Source organism: Oratosquilla oratoria, chromosome 18, assembly GCF_046742065.1.
Source record: "Oratosquilla oratoria isolate Oo_2021 chromosome 18, ASM4674206v1, whole genome shotgun sequence".
Taxonomy (NCBI): Eukaryota; Metazoa; Arthropoda; class Malacostraca; order Stomatopoda; family Squillidae; genus Oratosquilla; species Oratosquilla oratoria.
In genome coordinates this window covers 21447647-21468996 of record NC_134794.1, presented here as the reverse complement: position 1 = coordinate 21468996, position 21350 = coordinate 21447647, and positions in this window count along the sequence as shown.

The window sequence follows — 21350 nt, the reverse complement described above, 5'->3', positions numbered from 1 at the left end:
CATAAGTATTTCTTTTTATTGCCATAAGGAACTCTAGAGTGCTAGAGTGAAAAAGATCAAACTGTGAGTCAACAAGTTTTATAAACTGGCTTGTATTTTCCTAGTACTTTGAAGAAACGCTCTAAAAAAAAAGGAAGAAAAAAAATATAAAGCTTTTGATGTGGTTTTCGAAAGTAGCTGTACATCATCTAACCTTACATTCATGCATTGGACACCACTTACACAAACATGCTTTTCTGTCAAAAGGTGTGTCAGCTTTAATTCACTTACCTTCTGAATGACTTCTCGAACACATCCACTGTAAACTTGCTCTCCTTCCTCTAGCTCAAATGTATATAAACTACCCTTTTTTCAGGAAAGTGGCAGTAGCCGACAAGATTGACGAGTTAAACACCATATGAGGACGGAGCCTTTAAGCATATGTATCTCAACTTGTACTTGAAAAAGCTGTAATAAGCGAAACGCCATACAAATAAAGACTCCGTCCTCATATGGTGTTTAACTCGTCAATAAACTACCCTCCAATATCCTTACAAACAGACTAAGTCAATTAAACCTTTTGGTACGATGACGCCCAAGATCTAAGAATATAAGGTCTAACCACTTCCGACCGAATTTCGAGGGAGTTGGCGCAGCGGGCCCGTGAACGTCACCTGGCTGTTCAAAGTGGGGTTAGCGGGTCCTATAGCTGTCAGTTGAAGCTGGTCCGTCGTTCGAAAATGACGTCGCCTTCGCTCGCACAGCTCCACGCAATTAGTTATATTCTGACAAATATTATATAAAATATATATATAAATATATATAAAATATTATAGTTCCTGTCTATATATATGAATATATATGATATATATAAAATATTATAGTTCCTGTCTTCCTTGGCGTTTCACAGTTTTCTTCAGTGTATCACAAAGAGAAAATGGACTCAGCCAAATGACGTCAGAAGCTGCGCAGAAGAATGTAAACGGTCTGACCTGTATATTTAGACCTTGATGACGCCTACATAGGCGTCATGAGAAGCGAGTGGATATCTGAGGATGCCGACGTCGGCATCTTAATTATATTTATATTTATTTTTTAGTTGTAGCTGAATGACCTACCATATTCTGTGAACTGGTCTGACCATATTTTCTGTAGTTATTAACATTCAGAGTAAAAGAGAACAAGTAATACAGCTATAACTTTATTATAATGCGAGTATTGTGGAGCATCATCGTACGTCAAACAGCTAATGCTGCCTACGAAAATTTGACTCGTATTGAAGAGGTTAAGATGAAAACCAACCAACAGGTAGGCTTTAGAAGCAGATATTCGACTCTAGACCATTAGCAGGCGATGAATCATCTAATCGAGAAAACGACAGAATACAATACACCTCTGTTTAACTTTCGTAGATTTCGAGAAGGCCTTTAACTCGGTAGGACAAATAGCAATACTAAACTCGCTACGCAAGCAGGGTGCAAACGAACAGATCGTGAAGGTTCTAGAAAATATTTATGAGAAAGGTACCACTGTAATTCGACTATATAAAGATGATACAGAGAAGATAAAAATTGAGAAAGGAGGACAGTGAGGTGATACAATTTCACCCACATTATCTACAGCTTGGTTGAAAGAGGAGGCTTCGAAGATTAACGGCGAGTAATTGTATAACCTAAATTTGTAGATGAAACAATTCTTATTTCAAAAAGAGCAGAAGACTTGCAAGATATGCTGAGTGATCTGAACAAAGAAAGTCTCAAAATATGTTTAAAAACGAATAAGAGTAAAACCAAAGTAATGTTGAACATGAAAGTTCAAAGTAAAAATATCATAATTGGTGATGAGAGTCTTGAAGAAGTTGAAGAGTATAATTATTTAGGCTAGATAATGAAAGCGACTAAAGATCATGATAATGAAATAAAAAGGTGTATTATAATTGGCTGAAAAATGTCTGGTAAGTATAAGAGGATCATGAGAGGCTCTCTACCACAGAGTAATAGACGTTTGGAACAAGTTAGATAAGAAAGTAGTGTGTGCAAAAACAATACACGAATTTAAAAACAGTAGATAAAACGAGATATGAAGACGGGATACCACGAGCATAGCTCCCCTTCCCGTAAAATACAACTAGGTAATACATTTATGTTTGAAACGGAAATTTTATAATCAATGTATACTGCCGGCAATAATCTACGATGTAAGACTTGGCGGTAAAAATAAAGATGAGTGAACAGAGAATGAAGAGATCAATGTGTTATCCTCGGCAATTGTAATTGTTATTTCGAACTATGTGTTCTTTTCATTATATGCATTTCATGTACATTGATTCATTACCAAATAAATTTATTATTTTTATTATTTTTATATTACGAATAACGCCGAGAGACCGAAAGAGAGCAAGTTGAGAGAGCAGATTGGAGTAAAATATATTGTGGAGGCGGTGAAACAGAGGAAGTGGAATTGGACAGGTAAGTTGGCGCGAACGAATAATGAACGATGGAGCAAATGTGTTACTAAGTGAACGTCGCGTAACGGGAAGCGTGTAATAAGATCAGACAGAAGATGGGGAGATAAGAGAAATTTGCAGGAGTGACGTGGCAGAATCATGAAATGCTATGAAAGAAGCCTTTGTTCAGCAATAGACTTCTAATGGCTGATTGATACTTAACGTACTTTATCTAACCCTATATAAACCCAGCCTAACTTAACACAACCCAATCCAACCTAACTTAACCCAACCTAACCTGGCCTAACCCAACTTAAACTAACTTAGCCGAACCTAACCTAGCCAACCCTAACCAAACTGAACCTAACCCAACCTATACTAACTTAATCCAAACCTAACCTTACCTTACCTAGCCCAACCTAACCTATTCTAACCCAACCCAACCTGATGTCATCTAACCTAACTTATCCAACCTACTCCATACAACCTATCCTATTCTAACCTACCCTAATTAGCCCAACTTAACATAATGTAACCTAACGGAACCTAACCCAACATAATGTAACCAAACCTAACCTTACCTAGACCAACCTAACCTATACTAACCTAACTTAATCCAAACCTAACTTAATCCAAACCTAACCTTACCTTACCTAGCCCAACCTAACCTATTCTAACCCAACCCAACCTGATGTCATCTAACCAACTTAACCAACCTACTCCATACAACCTACCCTATTCTAACCTACCCTAACTCAACTTAACATAATTTAACCTAACCTAACTGAACCTGACCCAACATAACCTAATTTAACTAAACCTAACCTTGCCTAGACCAAACTAACCTAATCTAACCCAACCTAACCAAACTTAACCAACCTATTCCATCCAAACCTATTCTAACCTACCCTATCCAAACTAACCTGATTATTTGTACCCTAACTTATCCTAAACTAAGCCAAACTACCCTAACCCGACCTAACCTAAACTAACTTAACCTAGCCAATCTAACCCTACCTAACCCAATATACAACATAATATACACTGGGGGAATGTTAATTCCGAGTATGATATTGACTGGGGAGTGTAAATTATACATATTAATAAGTTTTGAAAATGGGCAGCTTATCTGTCTATCTTGCAGGACCAATGCAATCACTGGTCCCTGGTATAATTACCCATAGTTGTGAGAGGAAGCAAAGAGAGAGCAGATGTGAAATGGGGTAAGAGTATGACAGAAAATTTTGAAATAAAAAGATGTTTTGGAAAATTAAGAGTGGAAGAGGAGGCAAATCAAGTAGAGAAAAGGTAAAAGGTGCAGATGGAGAGATGATAATGGAAGAGAAGGCAGAAGATGGGCAGAGTATTTTAGGGAGTTGCTAAATGTGAAGGATGATAGGGAGGGAAAGGTAGTTGCAGTGGGAAGTGTCAAGAAAATGACCATGATGAGTGAGGAAAATGGAGGAAAAATAAGGAAGGATGAAGTGAAAGCAGCTGTTAAGATGATGAGAGCAGGTAAGGAACCTGGTCTGGATGGATGTCATGCAGAATGTCTGAAAAAAGGAGGTATGGTGACGGTGGACTGGCTGATAAGGTTATTTAATGTTTGTTTAAGAGGGTAGAGTGCCGGAGGACTGGAGGAGTGCTTGTATAATGCCACTTTCCAAGGGAAATGGGGACAAGTGTGAATGTAGGAGTATCAGAGGGATCAGCTTGTTGAGTGTAGTTGGGAAGGCTTATGGGAGGGACTTGATTGAGAGGATTAAGAGAGGAACAGAGGGAGTAATTGGTGAGGAAAAGTGTGGGTTTAGGACAGGTAGGGGTTGCATAGATCAGATTTTTGTGGTAAGACAGATATGTGAGAAAGCTATAGGAAAAGGTATGGATGTTTTTTGGGCTTTTATGGATTTAGAAAAGGAAAGGCTTATGACAGAATAGACTGGAAGACACTGTGGGAGGTATTGCAGATATATGGGGTAGGAGGATAGCTTTTAGCTGTCAAAAGTTTTTGCGAGAGTAGTACAGCATATGTCAGGATTAGAAATGGAGAGAGTGAGTGGATTGAGGTAAAGGCGGGACTTTGTCAGGGATGTGTTATGTCACCCTGGCTGTTTAATTTATACATGGAAGGGGTGGTGCAAGAGTAGTGGGTCAGGGATTGGAGATGGTTAAAGAAAATGGAGAAAAGTGGGAGATAAGCCAGTTGTTTGCTGAAGACACTGTGCTTGTAGCAGGTTCAGAGGAGGGATTGAGGAAGTTAGTGAGAGTTTGGGAAGGTGTATGAAAGAAGGAAGTTGAAGATAAATGTGGATAAAAGTAGGGTGATGAGATGTACAAGGAGGAAAATGGCAGCAGACTGGAAGTGGGCATTAAGGGAGAGAGATTGGAGGAAGTGGATAGTTTTAGATACTTGAGTGCGAATGTGACAGGAAAGAGAGGAGTGGAGGTGGAGGTAGAGTGTAGACTGAGAGAAGTGAGCAAATGCCTTCGTAGATTAAAAAGTGTAATGGGAAATAGGCATTTGGGAATGGGTGCTAAGAGATTGTATGAAGGAGTGATTGTGCCAACAGCACTGTATGGGGCAGACACATGGAACATAAGAGAGGAAGAGAGGAGTCTGAATGTGTTTGAGATGAGGTGCCTGAGAAGTATGATAGGGGTTACTAGGCTGGATAGAGTGAGAAATGAAGAGGTGAGGAGGAGAACAGGGGTGGTAAGGGAGTTGGGAGATAAGGTTGATGAAAGAGTATTGGGATGGTTTGGACACATGGAAAGAAAGAGTGAAGAAAGACTAGTATAAGAGGTGTGGAAGGCAGAGGTGGAAGAAGTGAACATGAGGGGTCAACCTAGGATGAGATGGATGGATGGGGTAAAAGGGGTTATGAATGTATTTGAACGAATAATGAAAATTTTTCTTATAATTATAACCAATCGATTTAACAAATATCGAAATGCGCTGAATGGCCTGAAGGCTCCAGTGCTTGGCTGATTATATAAAAAAAATCATAATTCAGTTTAATTCCAATCGGCAACCACAACAACAATGCAGATGAGAGAGGAAGGAAAGGAACAGCAATCCTGCTTGCTAGAGTCCTCCCTGATGCTCCCTGACTCCATCCAGTGGTACCTCCTCATTAACAAGGCAGTGAGCCCCCCAATATACTGAACCAGTTTGATCTGACAACAATGGTATTTACCAATCTTCCCCTGCTCCCCATTGAAGGAAGTGGCCACCACAACAATATTGCCACTGAGCCACAGCCATTGGTTGTCTCAGTACTGTTAAATTATTTCATATTCCCACACTCATCTGCTCCTCCAACTTTCACTTTGATCCATATCAAGATGAAGGCCTCCAATCTAGACTAATTCTTCCTGCATTGTCCCTCCAAAGTAAATTGAGACTTTATTTCTTCATGTAAGAGACCCTGCCAAATGTAGCTGCAGTCAAACTGATCCTTTGTAGTTAAGCTTAAATCCAGAACTCAGTACGAGAGGATCCTGTCCCTCTCAACCATTGTTGGTGCTCTAGTCCAAAATAAAGCACAAGAAACAATCAACATCAAAATGGGAGTAGCCACAATCACATCACTACTAAATTACACAGAAAAAGAACTGTTACATGATCTCTCACATACATACATAAATACATACACATAGCAAAGGCTTTTTTCCCCACTTATGGGAAGTAGCCAAAAAACAATGGCATAAAAACCACTCCCATCCATTCCATCCCTATCACATTCCACTCCCCTCCACCCTCTTCCCTCCCTCTTATCTTGGCACCTCCTGGATGACAGGTCAACCCTGCATCTCACCCACTGCCCTGGGTCAGAAGCAGTGTCACAAGACACAGCACATCCACAGCAAGGCCGCTTCATTAAATCGCAATCTCTCTGTTCCTTCATGCAGAAAAGGAGAAAATGGGGAGAAATCCATTTGGGCTGTGTCAAATAATTTCCCACACATACTCACACATTGGAATACAATTGGAATTTCTTCCATTTTTGTTATTCAACAGAAGTGAATAACTTTAATTTTCTCAGGGGAGAATTTAAAACCTCTACTGTTGGTCCAATTAGTTACAAAATTAACTGCACCTTGTATCTTCCAGCCTATTTCCAGTACCGATGATCTGTTACAAACTATTGCATTAGGATTGGAAAAGTCAAACCAAGTACACCAACTAGGATTTCTTCTAATAGTCTATTGATACATTGATACTAATATCAAATAGAGTTAGGCTTAGGACACTTCCTTGGGGCATGCCTTCCTCTTGAACATATGATGAAGAGAAAAACGAGTCCATTCTAACTTTCAAGCAACGATCTGAAAGGAAATCTTTTATGGCAAAGAACATATTACCTCCGACACCCTAATCAGCAAGTTGTTTTAAGATACCATCTCACCATGTAGTGTTATCAGCCTTTTTCAAATCAAAGAAAACTCCTATGGCTTGGTTTTGTACAGCGAAGGTAGTCTGAATCTCCTGAGTGAGATATATATGAGGGTCCAAAGTGCTTCTCTTTTTTCTAAAGCCAAATTATCTGTTACACAAAATATTTTTTTTACTCTAAAAACCAAACAAGTCTTGTATTGATCATTTGCTCATATATCTTACACATATAACTGGTAAGAGCAATAGGTCTGTACCCATGAGGAAGACTGGAGTCTTCCAGGCTTTAATACTGCAACAATGATTGAAATCCTTCATGACTTGGGTGAGGATCTTGAGCACCAACTTATTCAGTACATTTAAAAGGAATGCTTTGGCACAAGAGAGAAGGTGTAAAATCATAAAATAAAGAATTTCATCTTCACCAGGCAAAATTGGAGATGATAATGATACTACATAATCCAATTCATTTAGAGAAAAAGGAAGATTATAGACCTCTGAGTTCCTGCTATTCGAAGGGACAACTGTGGTATGTTTTCTAATATTTCTAAATAAAGGAGAGAAGTGGAGAGCACTTGAAATATTTGCAGTGCCAACCAAACATTTCTGACACCTCTAGGGGTTTGGAAATTATGGAGCCCCTTATTTTTTGGATGGGTAATGAAGATGGTACAATTTTTCCCATCAATTTCCAAATTCTATTCCATACTAACTTCAATGGAGAGTCATATTCCCACTCACATGTATTAAAAGATTCTCTTGCTTCTACAAAGGATTACAAAGGCGGAGCATGCCGACAGGAGACCTTTTGATCCATATCTAGGTCAGATGCGAAAAAAAAATCATATCAATAATAAAATAATAAATAAAAACTATAACAATGTAAATAACAAATAAAATACATAAATAAATGCATAGGTATAGTTAAATAATAAACAAACAGGTAAATAGTAAATAATAATAAATTGACATATAACTAATAATAAATGAAAATCAGACAGACAGTTGATAACAAAACAAAAATGAATAAGATAAATTATAATCATTACAGCATCTTACTTAGGTATTTATCTAAATGATTCTTAAAGCTTCGAACTGAACTACATTGCACTACCTGTGCAGGAAGTTTATTCCATTCATTAACTACACGGTTGGCAAAGTTGTTTCTACCTACTTCCACATTGAATCTATTTCCGGACAGTTTGAGACCATTGTTTCTTGTCTGATTTTCATTCAATGTGAAAATTTTGTCACTTTTGATGTCAATTCCCTTTAAAATCTTAAAGACCTGTATCAAGTCAACTCTGAGTCTACGCTTTTTTAGGAAAAACAGATTCATGTGTTTTAGTCTATTTTCGTATGATTTATTTTTTATATTTGGAATCAGTTTTGTGGCTCGCCGTTGTACTTTTTCCAGTCTGTCAATGTCTTTAATGAGATTCGGTGACCATACGGAAACAGCATATTCCAAATGTGGACGAACTAACGATTTTATAGCTTGTTAATGAGTGATGGACTTTTGAAATCAAAAGATCGCGCAATCAGTCCTAGAATCTTATTTGCTTTCTCAGAGGCTGAAATACACTGCTTGGATGATTTGAGGTCGTTACTGATAATTACGCCAAGATCTTTTTCACTATCCACTTTTGTTAACGAATTTCCAAATAACTTGTAATCGTACTTACTGTTATTTTTACCTATGTGCATTACCTTGCATTTACTTGTGTTATATTTCATTAGCCACTTTTCAGACCATTGCTGTAATTGATCTAAATCTTCTTGAATATCTAATTGGTTTTAGTGATCATTTGCCACTCCGCACAGTTTTGTATCATCAGCAAATTTGGAAACAGTAGATTTTAGTCCATGGTCTATATCATTTATATATACTATGAATAGAAGTGGCCCAAGAACGGAACCCTGTGGAACTCCACTTGTAACACTTTTCCATCCAGAAGTTTTTCCATTTAAAACAACTCTCTGTTTTCAACCATTCAACCAGTTACTAGTCCAACCTAATAGGCTACCACTTATTCCATGCAAAGCTAATTTAGTAAGTAGTCTTTCGTGTGGGACGGTATCAAAAGCTTTTGCAAAGTCTAGATATATTAAATCTATATTGTTTCTTTTGTCATAATTCGAGATAACTGTGTTGTAGAATTCGAGTAAGTTAGTCACGCAAGAACGTTTCCGTCTAAAACCATGCTGGCTATCATTTATCAAACGGTTACTTTCTAAATGATGTTCGATAGCATCTCTGATGATAGTTTCCATTATTTTTCCTACGATTGAAGTCAAGCTTATAGGCCTATAGTTATTTGGTTTCTTTTTGCCACCTTTTTTGAATATGGGAGTAACGTTAGCTAGCTTCCATTCTCTTGGGACATCTCCGGATATGATGGATTTCTTGAAAATAATTTCTAATGGAACAACAATCTCATTTTTCATTTCCTTTAAGATTCTTGGATGCCAACCATCAGGCCCTGGTGTTTTATTAACTTTGAGTTTGTCTATACACCTTTTAATTTTTTCTTTTGTTATATTTACCGTAGTAAGTTTACCCCAGACTTTTCACAGGTTTCAGTTTGGAATTCACTTTGAGGTGTTTCGTTTACGAATACTGAGCTAAAATAATTGTTTAAGATATTACATATTCCTTTATTTGAATATTCAAGTTGACCGTCAGCAGATAATAGTGGACCAATGTGATTCCTAACAACCTTTTTATCTCTAATGTAATTATAGAATTCTTTGGGATTCTCTTTGGATTTATCAGCGATGTTCATTTCATATTGTCGTTTTCTTTTTCTTATTGTCTTTTTTAAATCTCTCTGTATTGATACATAACTTTTATAGTCATTAGATGCACCCGAGCACTTATATTTCTTATAAGCCTGTCTCTTTTTAGCAATACTTTTTTCAGTTTCTTTGCCGAGCCACTTTGGGCGAGCCTGATTTGGGGGACATCTGTCCTTAAAAGGAATGTAAGTTTGAATCATCTTAGTGACCGTATTTTGAAATATTTCCCACATCTGATCTACAGGTCTTTCGTTTAATTTTGCCTCCCAATCTGTAAGCTGAAGCTCCTGACGTAGTCCTATGAACTGAGCTTTACAGAAATCGGGAATTTTAGAAACACAAGTATCTATTCTAAAATTGTTTAGGAGTTTGAATACTAATTTTTTTTTAGCTAGTATATACATACATACATATACCAAAGGCTTTTTCCCCCTTACACGGGGGGTAGCCAAAAAGAAAAAGGCATAGAAAATACTCCCACCCATTTCATTTCCCATATATTCCACTCCCCTCCACCCTCCTATCTTGGCACCTCCTGGATGATGGGTCATCCCTGCATCCTGTCCACTGCCCTGGGTCAGAAGCAGTGTCGCAAGACACAGCACATCCACAGCAAGGCCACTTCATAAATTTGGCAACCCCCCTCTCCGTCCCCTCATGCAGGAAAGGAGAAGACGGGGAGAAATCCCTTCGGGCTGCGTCAATTTTTTTTTCTCATACATACTTCCTCACCCCCATCCCCCACCCACTCCCCCTCATGCATCACAGCCTCATCTATACACAACCCTTCTCCATTCACCCCTATCTTCTGTCCTCTCCTGTCCTTCCTCAACAGACATTCCTCTCTTTTGTAAAGCCCCTTTCACCCCATCCATCCATCTCATCCTAGGATGCCCCCTCATATTCACTCCTTCCACACTTCTTTTACTAATCTTTCTTCACTCATTCTTTCCATGTGTCCAAACCATCCCAATACTCTTTCATCAACCCTATCTCCCAGCTCCCTTTCCACCCCTGTTCTCCTCCTCACCTCCTCATTTCTCACTCTATCCAGCCTAGTAACCCCTATCATACTTCTCAGACATTTCATCTCAAACACATTCAAACTCCTTCTCTCTTCCACTCTCATGTTCCATGTTTCTGCCCCGTACATTGCTGTTGGCACAACCGCTCCTTCGTATAACCTTCTCTTAGCATCCATTCCCAGATGTCTATTTCTCATTACACTTTTTAATCCACCAAGGCATTTACTCGCTTCTCTCACTCTACATTCTACCTCCACCCCCACTCCTCCCTTTCCTGTCACATTTGCACCCAAGTATCTGAAACTATCCACTTCCTCCAGTTTCTCACCCTTAATGCTCACTTCCAGCCTACTGTCACTCTCTCCCCTTGTACATCTCATCACCTTACTTTTGCCCACATTCATCTTCAGCTTCCTTCTTTCACACACCTTCTCATACTCTGTTACTAACTTCCTCAATCCCTCCTCTGATCCTGCTACAAGTGCAGTGTTGTCAGCAAACAACAGCTGGCTCACCTCCCACTTTTCTCCATTTTCTTTAATCATCTCCAACCCCTGACCCACTACCCTTGCATTCACCTCTCGCACCACCCCATCTATGTAAAGATTGAACAGCCAGGGCGACATAACACATCCCTGACGAAAGTCCCACCTTTACCTCAAACCACTCACTCTCTCCATTTCTAATCCTAACGCAAGCTCTACTACTCTCATAAAAACTCTTGACTGCTCTTAACAGCTTTCCTCCTATTCCGTATATCTGCAGTACCTCCCACAGTGCCTTCCTGTCTACCCTGTTTTAAGCCTTTTCCAGATCCATAAAAGCCCAAAAAACATCCTTACCTTTTCCTATAGCTTTCTCACATATCTGTCTTACCACAAAAATCTGATCTACACATCCCCTACCTGTCCTAAAACCACATTGTTCCTCACCAATTACTCCTTCTGTTCCCCTCCTAATCCTCTCAATCAAGATCCTCCCATAAGCCTTCCCAGCTACACTCAAAAAGCTGATCCCTCTGAAACTACTACACTCACACTTGTCCCCCTTTCCTTTGTAAAGCGGAACTATACAGGCATTCCTCCAGTCCTCTGCCCTCTCTTAAACAAACATTAAACAACCTCACCAGCCAGTCCCCCATAAATGTACCTCCTTTCTTCAGATATTCTGCATGGCATCCATCCAACCCAGGTGCCTTACCTGCTCTCATCATCATAACAGCTGCTTTCACTTCATCCTTCCCTATTTCTCCTCCATTTTCCTCACTCACCACTCTCATTTTCTTAGCGCTTCCCACTGCAACTACCTTTCCCTCCCTATCCTCCTTCACATTTAGCAACTCCCTAAAATACTCTGCCCACCTTCCTCTTACTGCCTTCTCTTCCATTATCATCTCTCCATCTGCACCTTTTACCTTTTCTTCTCTACTTGATTCGCCTCCTCTTCCTCTTTTAACTTCCTTCCAAAACATCTTTTTATTACTTTCAAAATTTTCTGTCATACTCTTTCCCCATTTCTCATCTGCTCTCCTCTTTGCTTCCTTTATCTTGTTTAACTTCCTTTCTCTTTACTTTGTACCTCTCATACGATTCCCTTGTCCTAATTTGTAGCCAATCTATGAAAGCCTGCTTCTTCTCTTCTACACCCTTCTTTGCTTCCTCATCCCACCACTCACTACCCTTCCTTCTTTTCCTCCCGCCCTCCTTGTTCCACACACCATCTTTGCACACCTTATGACTCCCTCCTTGAACCATCCCCATTCCTCCTCCACCCCTAGTTCTACTCTATCCTTTACTCTCTCCCACTCCTCTCTCAACTTCTTCTTATACTCATTCTCCTTTTTTTCTTCATTTAAGCAGTTCACTCTAAGTACCTCCCTACCTTCTGCCCTTTTCCTCTTCCTCCACCTATTCTCCACTCTCAATTTACCTTCCACCAGGAAATGATCTGATATTCCCCCACTCTCTCCCCTTAGAACATGTACCATACTGTTTTACAAGCCTACCATACTCCTGGTCACCACTATATAGTCCATTAATGCTCTATCTGCCACCCTTCCATCCACCACCCTCTCCCATGTGTACTTATGCTTGACTTTCTTCTTAAACACTGTATTTGTTATCATCAACTCTCAAGACACATTACCATCAATTTTCCACTACAATTTTTACCTCGAACTCCATACTTCCCAATCACTCGTGGTCTTCTATAATTTGTTTGATTAACTTTAATAGTTTGCAGTACCTCTTGTGATTTTCTTACTAAAAGCAAGGCACAAGTCTACCAAGGAACAAGAGGACAATGAGGATTGACCCGAGTTCTTGGAATGGACACCATGGCCCCACAAAGTACAATAATCACTAGATAATTGTATGCTATAGATGCACTGGAAAAATCATAAACTATATGATCAACTTTTGTAGATTCACTATATGTTTTCCAGTTTCCCTCACCAGCCTTCCATTTAGGTAAGCATGGGGATGGGAAATTTCTAAAAAAAAAAAAAAAAATCATACAAATAGGCAGTGATCACTCCCATGTAAATCTTCATATACTGACCACTGATAGTCTAGCTTTAATGATGAGGAACAAATTGTAAGGTCTATAATAGATTTGGAATTGTGGAAAAGATCATACCTGGTTGGGGAACTATCATTTAACAAAATTACATCATTAAGGTCAATAAGTCCTTCAATAATTTACCCCAGTGACCACATCTACTTTCACCTCATAATTTATGTTTGGCATTAAAATCCCCCATTAGAATAAAAGGCTGGGGTAGCTGGTCTATCAGTCTATAAATTGTTTAATTCTAATAGCCAGGGATTGCCAGAATTATCCTGCAATCGACTTTCCAAAGAGGGGTCTAGATAGAGAACAGAGCAATCTGGTGGTGAAAACCTGAATTGCAGGGGCTTGTAAAACAGTATTTAGTTTAAGTATTTCATGATTTACTAAATTTTTTTTAACTATGATACAGTACCTTCTCGGGCTCTTACTCCAGGCAGGGGGAGGGATCTGTAAAAAGCAAAGTTATGACCCATACTTGAGATATCATTTCCTAATTTAGTTTCTTGAAGACTGATGGCAGATGCATCATGTTCTTTGAATAGAATGTGGATTTGTTCAAAATTAGAAGATAATCCACATATGTTCCACTAGATTTTTTTTTTTTTTTTTTGGGGGGGGGGGTATAGCCTCTGACAAGGTTTGGTTTTTTTCTTTCTTTGATTTCCTGGAGTGATTACTGGATGGAGATGGTATTCCACAGGATCCACCAGAATCCCTTTGGTGGCCACCTTTAGTAGACTGAGGAGAGGGAGTTCAGAGCCTCTTATTTCCCCCCTGCCTCCAACTCCATATGTTCAGTATTGTGTACCTCTGCAACCAGATTCACTCTCCTTGGGGGAGGCCTCTATATCTGGGAGGTTTCTACATTATGAGCCTGGATGGCTTCCAATGAAGCCTTAGGAGCCCCCTTAGTGGGGGCAGAAGAAACCTCAAATGAGGAATCTTTACAGAGGTTTGAGAGGCAATTTTATTCAAAGATGTTCTAAAGTTAGCTGTTTTCTTGTAGGTGATTGCTGCGTCTTAGGCTCAGGAACTGCGGTGCTTTTCTTGTTGACATTTTGGGGAACAGATGCTCATGTTGTTTTATATTTCTTGTTTGTTGTTATTGCTGACTTCACTGCCTCACTAAAACTAGCTTCTGTAAATAGTCTCTTTGTATGCCCCACACTTATATATCTGTGTGGGACTTAGCTGCTGTTTTTTTTTTTTTTATAAAATCTGCAGAATATTTTAGGGAATTGCTAAATGTGAAGGAGGATAGGGAGGGAAAGATAGCTGCAGTGGGAAATGCTAAGAAAATGACCGTGATGAGTGAGGAAAATGGAGGAGAAATAAGGAAGGATGAAGTGAAGGCAGTTGTTAAGATGATGAAAGCAGGTAAGGCACCTGGTCTGGATGGATGCCATGCAGAATGTCTAAAAAAAGGAGGTACAGTGATGGTGGACTGGCTGGTGAGGTTATTTAATGTTTGCTGAAGAGAGGGTAGAGTGCCGGAGGACTGGAGGAGTGCCTGTATAGTTCCACTGTACAAGGGAAAAGGGGACAAATGTTTGTGTAATAGTTTCAGAGGGATTAGCTTGTTAAGTGTAGTTGGGAAGGCTTATGGGAGGATCTTGATTGAGAGGATTAGGAGAGGAACAGAGGGAGTAATTGGTGAGGAACAGTGTGGATTTAGAACAGGTAGAGGTTGTGTAGATCAGATTTTTGTGGTAAGACAGATATGTGAGAAAGCTATAGGAAAGGGGAAGGATGTTTTTTGGGCTTTTATGGATCTGGAAAAGGCTTAAAACAGGGTAGACATAAAGGCACTGTGGGAGGTTTTGCGGATATATGGGATAGGAGGAAAGCTTTTAGGAGCTGCCAAGAGTTTTTATGAGAGTAGTAGAGCTTGTGTCAGGATTAGAAATGGAGAGAGTGAGTGGTTCGAGGTAAAGGTGGGACTTCGTCAAGGATGCGTTATGTTGCCCTGGCTGTTCAACTTATACATGGATGGGGTAGTGTGAGAGGTAAATGCAAGGATAGTGGGTCAGGGATTGGAGATGGTTAAAGAAAATGGAGAAAAGTGGAAGATGAGCTAGCTGTTGTTTGTGGACGACACTGCACTTGTGGCAGGATCGGAGGAGGGATTGAGGAAGTTGGTGACAGAGTTTGGGAGAGTGTGTGATAGAAGAAAGCTGAAGATAAATGTGGGTAAAAGTAAGCTGATGAGATGTACAAGGGGTGAAAGTGGCAGTAGACTGGAAGTGAGCATTAAGGGAGAGCGACTGGAGGAAGTGGATATTTTTAGATAATTGGGTGCAAATGTGGCAGGAAAAGGTGGAGGTGGAGGTAGAATGTAGATTGAGAGAAGCGAGTAAATGCCTTGGTGGATTAAAAAGTGTAATGAGGAACAGACATTTGGGAATGGATGCTAAGAGGAGACTGTATGAAGGAGTGATTGTGCCAACAGCACTGTATGGGGCAGAAACATGGAACATAAGAGAGGAAGAGAGAAGGAGTTTGAATGTGTTTGAGATGAGGTGTCTGAGAAGTATGATGGGGGTTACTAGGCTAGATAGTAGTGATGTACCGAAGCTTCGGTATCGGTATCGGTATCGGTAAATATCGGTTTATTTTCAAGCTATCGGTATCGGTATATATCGGTATCGGTAAAATAGAAGGTATCGGTATTGAAAAATAAATACCGATACCGATACCGATACCTTGAGAGAAAATTTAAGTTAAATTACTTTCATTCATGAAACAAATAAATAATTATATAAATATATAAAGTAAAGGGTGTCTTTCACGCCATGTGGTTGTGGAATCATTTGCGTCTTATGTAAGAAGAGAAGAGAGCTAGCTGATGGCTATTATCCTATTACCCTTTTCGATCTCATTCTTAATATTTATTTATTGTAATTATTTATTTATATTTAATATTTGAACTTGCATTTTTCAGATAGTCAATATTGTGATAAATTTATTAAATTACAATTAGAATTGCCAGAATTAGCAATAATGCCTAAGTCAAAGCAAAGTGTTATATGGAATCTAGTGACAGTATGCAAAGATGATTCTTCAAAAGTATCCTGTAATTTCTGTAATACAATATTAAGCAGAGGAGGAATAAACAGGCAAACCCAAACAACAACAAATATTAGAAAGCATCTTCAACATAAACATCCTGATGAGTTTGGAAATGCCGAATTGGAGCAAAAAAAAGCAGCTGAATCAAACCCAACACTTGCCTCATTCTTAAATGTTCCACCTACCAAAAAGCTAAAAATTTCAACTTCAACTTCTAGTCAAAGTCAAACAGGCTGTTCAAGTGCAAAACAGGTATCTCAACAGCCAACTCTTGAAGCTACTCTCCAGTACAAAAAGATCTGGGACATCAACAGTGCTCCAGCAAAAGAGGTACACAAATATATTGCTGAAATGATCACAATAGATTGTCAACCTATATCTATTGTAGAAGATCTGGGATTTGCTAGGCTCCTTAATCACTTAAAACCAAACTATAAGATCCCAAGCAGGAAATACATCTCTAACACAACTATCCCAGAGCTTTATGAAAAAGTGCACAATAAAGTACAAGGCATTGTGAGCAATGCGCAAAATATCGGTATCGGTATCGGTATCGGTAACCCATTAAATTCCTGTATCGGTATCGGTAAAATGCTAAAAAAAATATCGGTATCGGTAAAAATTTTGGTTCTGGCACATCACTACTAGATAGAGTGAGAAATGAGGAGGTGAGGAGGAGAACAGGGATGGAAAGGGAGTTGGGAGATAGGGTTGATGAAAGAGTATTGGGATGGTTTGGACACATGGAAAGAATGAGTGAAGAAAGACTAGAAAAAGAGGTATGGAAGGCAGATATGGAGGGAGTGAACATGAGGGGATGTCCTAGGATGAGGTGGATGGATGGGGTGGAGGGGGCTTTAGGGAAGAGGGGAATGTCTGTTGAGGAAGGACAGGAGAGGACAGAAGACAGGGCTGAATGGAGAATGTTTATGTATGGATGATGTTGTGATGCATGAGGTGGAATGGGCAGGATGGGGGGTGAGGTAGTATGTGTGAGCAAAATTTGACACAGCCCGAAGGGATTTCACCCCGTCTTCTCCTTTTATGCATGGGGGGACGGAGAGGGGGGGGGGGGTCACCTATTTAATGAAGCAGCCTTGCTGTGGATGTGCTGTGTCTTGCGACACTGCTTCTGACCCAGGGCAGTGGACAAGGTGCAGGGATGACCCGTCATCCGGGAGGTGCTAAGATAAGAGGGAGAGTGGAGGGGTGTGGAGAGTGGTCAGGGATGGAATGGGTGGGAATGATTTCTATGCCTTTTCCTTTTTGGCTACCTCCCTTGTAAGGGGGAAAAAGCCTTGGTATATGTATGTATTAGGATGTGTATATTATATGTATATATTAGGATGGTTTGGACACATGGAAAGAATGAGTGAAGAAAGACTAGTAAAAGAGGTGTGGAAGGCAGATGTGGAGGGAGTGAACATGAGGGGACATCCTAGGATGAGGTGGATGGAAGGGGTGAAGGGGGCTTTGGGAAAGAGGGGAATGTCTGTTGAGGAAGGACGGGAGAGGACAGAAGACAGGGGTGAATGGAGAATGGTTGTATATGGATGATGTTGTGATTGCATGAGGTGGAATGGGTGGGTGGATGGGGGGTGAGGTAGTATGTGTGAGCAAAATTTGACGCAGCCCGAAGGGATTTCTCCCCGTCTTCTCCTTTTATGCAATGGGGGGGACAGAGAGGGGGGGTCGCCGATTTAATGAAGCGGCCTTGCTGTGGATGTGGTGTGTCTTGCGACACTGCTTCTGACCCAGGGCAGTGGACAAGGTGCAGGGATGACCCGTCATCCGGGAGGTGCTAAGATAAGAGGGAGAGTGGAGGGGTGTGGAGAGTGGTCAGGGATGGAATGGGTGGGAATGATTTCTATGCCTTTTCCTTTTTGGCTACCTCCCTTGTAAGGGGGAAAAAGCCTTGGTATATGTATGTATTAGGATGTGTATATTATATGTATATATTAGGATGGTTTGGACACATGGAAAGAATGAGTGAAGAAAGACTAGTAAAAGAGGTGTGGAAGGCAGATGTGGAGGGAGTGAACATGAGGGGACGTCCTAGGATGAGGTGGATGGAAGGGGTGAAGGGGGCTTTGGGAAAGAGGGGAATGTCTGTTGAGGAAGGACGGGAGAGGACAGAAGATAGGGGTGAATGGAGAATGGTTGTATATGGATGATGTTGTGATTGCATGAGGTGGAATGGGCGGGTGGATGGGGGGTGAGGTAGTATGTGTGAGCAAAATTTGACGCAGCCCGAAGGGATTTCTCCCCGTCCTCTCATTTTATGCAATGGGGGGGACAGAGAGGGGGGGTCGCCGATTTAATGAAGCGGCCTTGCTGTGGATGTGCTGTTTCTTGTGACACTGCTTCTGACCCAGGGCAGTGGACAAGGTGCAGGGATGACCCGTCATTCAGGAGGTGCTAAGATAAGAGGGAGGGTGGAGTGTATTCAGGGATGGAATGGGTGGGAATGGTTTTATGCCTTTTTCTTTTTGGCTACCCCCCTTGTAAGGGGGAAAAAGCCTTGGTATATGTATGTATGCAAACCTTACTTTTTGAACTCAGGTTTTTGGAACAGTTGACACATATTTCTGGTTTTTCATATTTCCCATGTTCAAGGTGGGCACTGGTTTCCTGTGCAACAATGAGATGGATGACCGAAGCCAAAACAGTTGCAACATTGAAGAGGCCTAGGTTGAAAAGGTTTGACATAATTTCCTTTTCTACGTCAATATTGGGCAAGTATTCATTCCAATAAAAGAGGATAATTATAGAGGAGTTGGGAACTTTATACATTTTCCATATATTCTTTGGACATGTATCCAAGATTTCGCCTTGTAGAGGTTTAACCTACATACATACATACATATACCAAGGCTTTTTCCCCCTTCCAAGGGAGGTAGCCAAAAAGGGAAAGGCATAAAAACACTCCCACCCATTTCATCCTTAAATACACTCCACACCCCTCCCACCCTTCCTCTCATCTGAGCACCTCCTGGATGACGGGTCATCCCTGCACCCTGCCCACCGCCCTGGGTCAGAAGCAGTGTCGCAAGACACAGTACATCCACAGCGAGGCCGCTTCATTTAATCGGCGACCCCCCCTCTCCGTCCCCCTTTGCATATAAGGCGAGGACGGGGAGAAATCCCTTCGGGCTGCGTCAAAATTTACTCACACATACTACCCCACCCCCCACTTCCCCGCCCATTCCTCCTCATGCAGTCACAACATCATCCATATACAACCATTCTCCACTCACCTCTGTCTTCCGTCCTCTCCCTTCCTTCCTCAACAGACATTCCCCTCTTCCCCAAAGCCCCCTTCACCCCATCCATCCACCTCATCCTAGGACGTCCCCTCATGTTCACTCCCTCCACATCTGCCTTCCATACCTCTTTTACTAGTCTTTCTTCACTCATTCTTTCCATGTGTCCAAACCATCCTAATATTCTTTCATCAACCCTATCTCCCAAATCCTTTTTCACCCCTGTTCTCCTCCTCACCTCCTCATTTCTCACTCTATCTAGCCTAGTAACCCCCACCATACTTCTCAGACACCTCATCTCAAACACATTCAAACTCCTTCTCTCTTCTTCTCTTATGTTCCACGTTTCTGCCCCATACAGAGGTTTAACCTACTTCACATTATTTTCTCTTTTAAATGGCTCACCATAGTGGCTTTTTCAAATGGCTTAACATAGACAAAAACCTATTATGTCCAAAATGCTTCACCTGGGAGTTGCTGTTACTGTGCCCAAAACAGGTTTTCAAAGTTCTTCTAAAAGCAAATATATAAGCCCTATCTTTTGCTGAAATAGCTATCAACCACTTTGATGGTTGTAGATGTTTATTCTTATCTGGATTATTGGTTTCCTCAGATTTATTAGGATGGAAGACAGCCAAGCCTGATGAAGCTCCAACCATCAATCTTTTTTTCAAGAATTCCTTTCATGTGTGAACATTTATCAAGTGCATTGGTAGCATTGTCGGGATGTGAGTAGGGAACCCAAGAATTCCAGGTCTTATAATAGTCATTAGTCAATTTTACTCTTACCTCAACATTTCCATAGGTACTGAATTTCTCATATGTTAAATCCTAGCTCATGTCAAGAGGAACAGAGCTATGAAAAGAACACATTAATCATTTCTAGAAAGTATAAAAAATTATGTGGGGATGACCCGTCATCCAGGAGCCAAGATAAGAGGGAGGGAGGGGGGTGAATGGAATGGGAGTGGATTTTATGCCTTTGTTTTAGGCTACCTCCCTCAAAAGGGGGAAAAATCCGCTGTATGTATAAGGATAGATGGAGAAGGAGGAAAGGGACAAAAGGTAGGGAGGTTCTTAGAGTGAACTCCTTGAATGAAAAGGAAAAGGAGAAGGAGTACGAAAAGAAGCTCAAGGAGGAGTGGGAGGGAGTAAAGGATAGAACAGAGATGGGTGTGGAGGAGGAATGGGGATGGTTCAAGGAGGGAGTCTTAAAGTGTGCAAGGATGGTGTGTGGAACAAGAAGGACAGGGGGAAATAGAAGAAAGGGTAGTGAATGGTGGGATGAGGAAACAAAGAAGGTTGTAGAAGAGAAGAAGCGAGCATTCACAGATTGGTTACAAAAGAGGACAGGGGAGTCATATGAGACGTACAAAGAAAAGAAAAGAAAAGAAGTAAAGCAAAAGGTAAAGGAGGCAAAGAGGAGAGCAGATGTGAAATGGGGTAGGAGTATGACAGAAAATTTTGAAAGTAATAAAAAGATGTTTTGGAAAGAAATTAAGAGAGGAAGAGGAGGCGAATCAAGTAGGGAAGAAAAGGTAAAAGGTACAGATGGAGAGATGAAAATGGAAGAGATGGCAGTGAGGGGAAGATGGGCAGAATATTTTAGGGAGTTGCTGAATGTGAAGGAGGATAGGGAAGGAAAGATAGCTGCAGTGGGAAATGCGAAGAAAATGAGAGTGATGAGTGAGGAGAATGGAGGAGAAATAAGGAAGGATGAGGTGAAGGCAGTTGTAAAGATGATGAAAGCAGGTAAGGCACCTGGTCTGGATGGATGTCATGCAGAATGTCTGAAAAAGGGA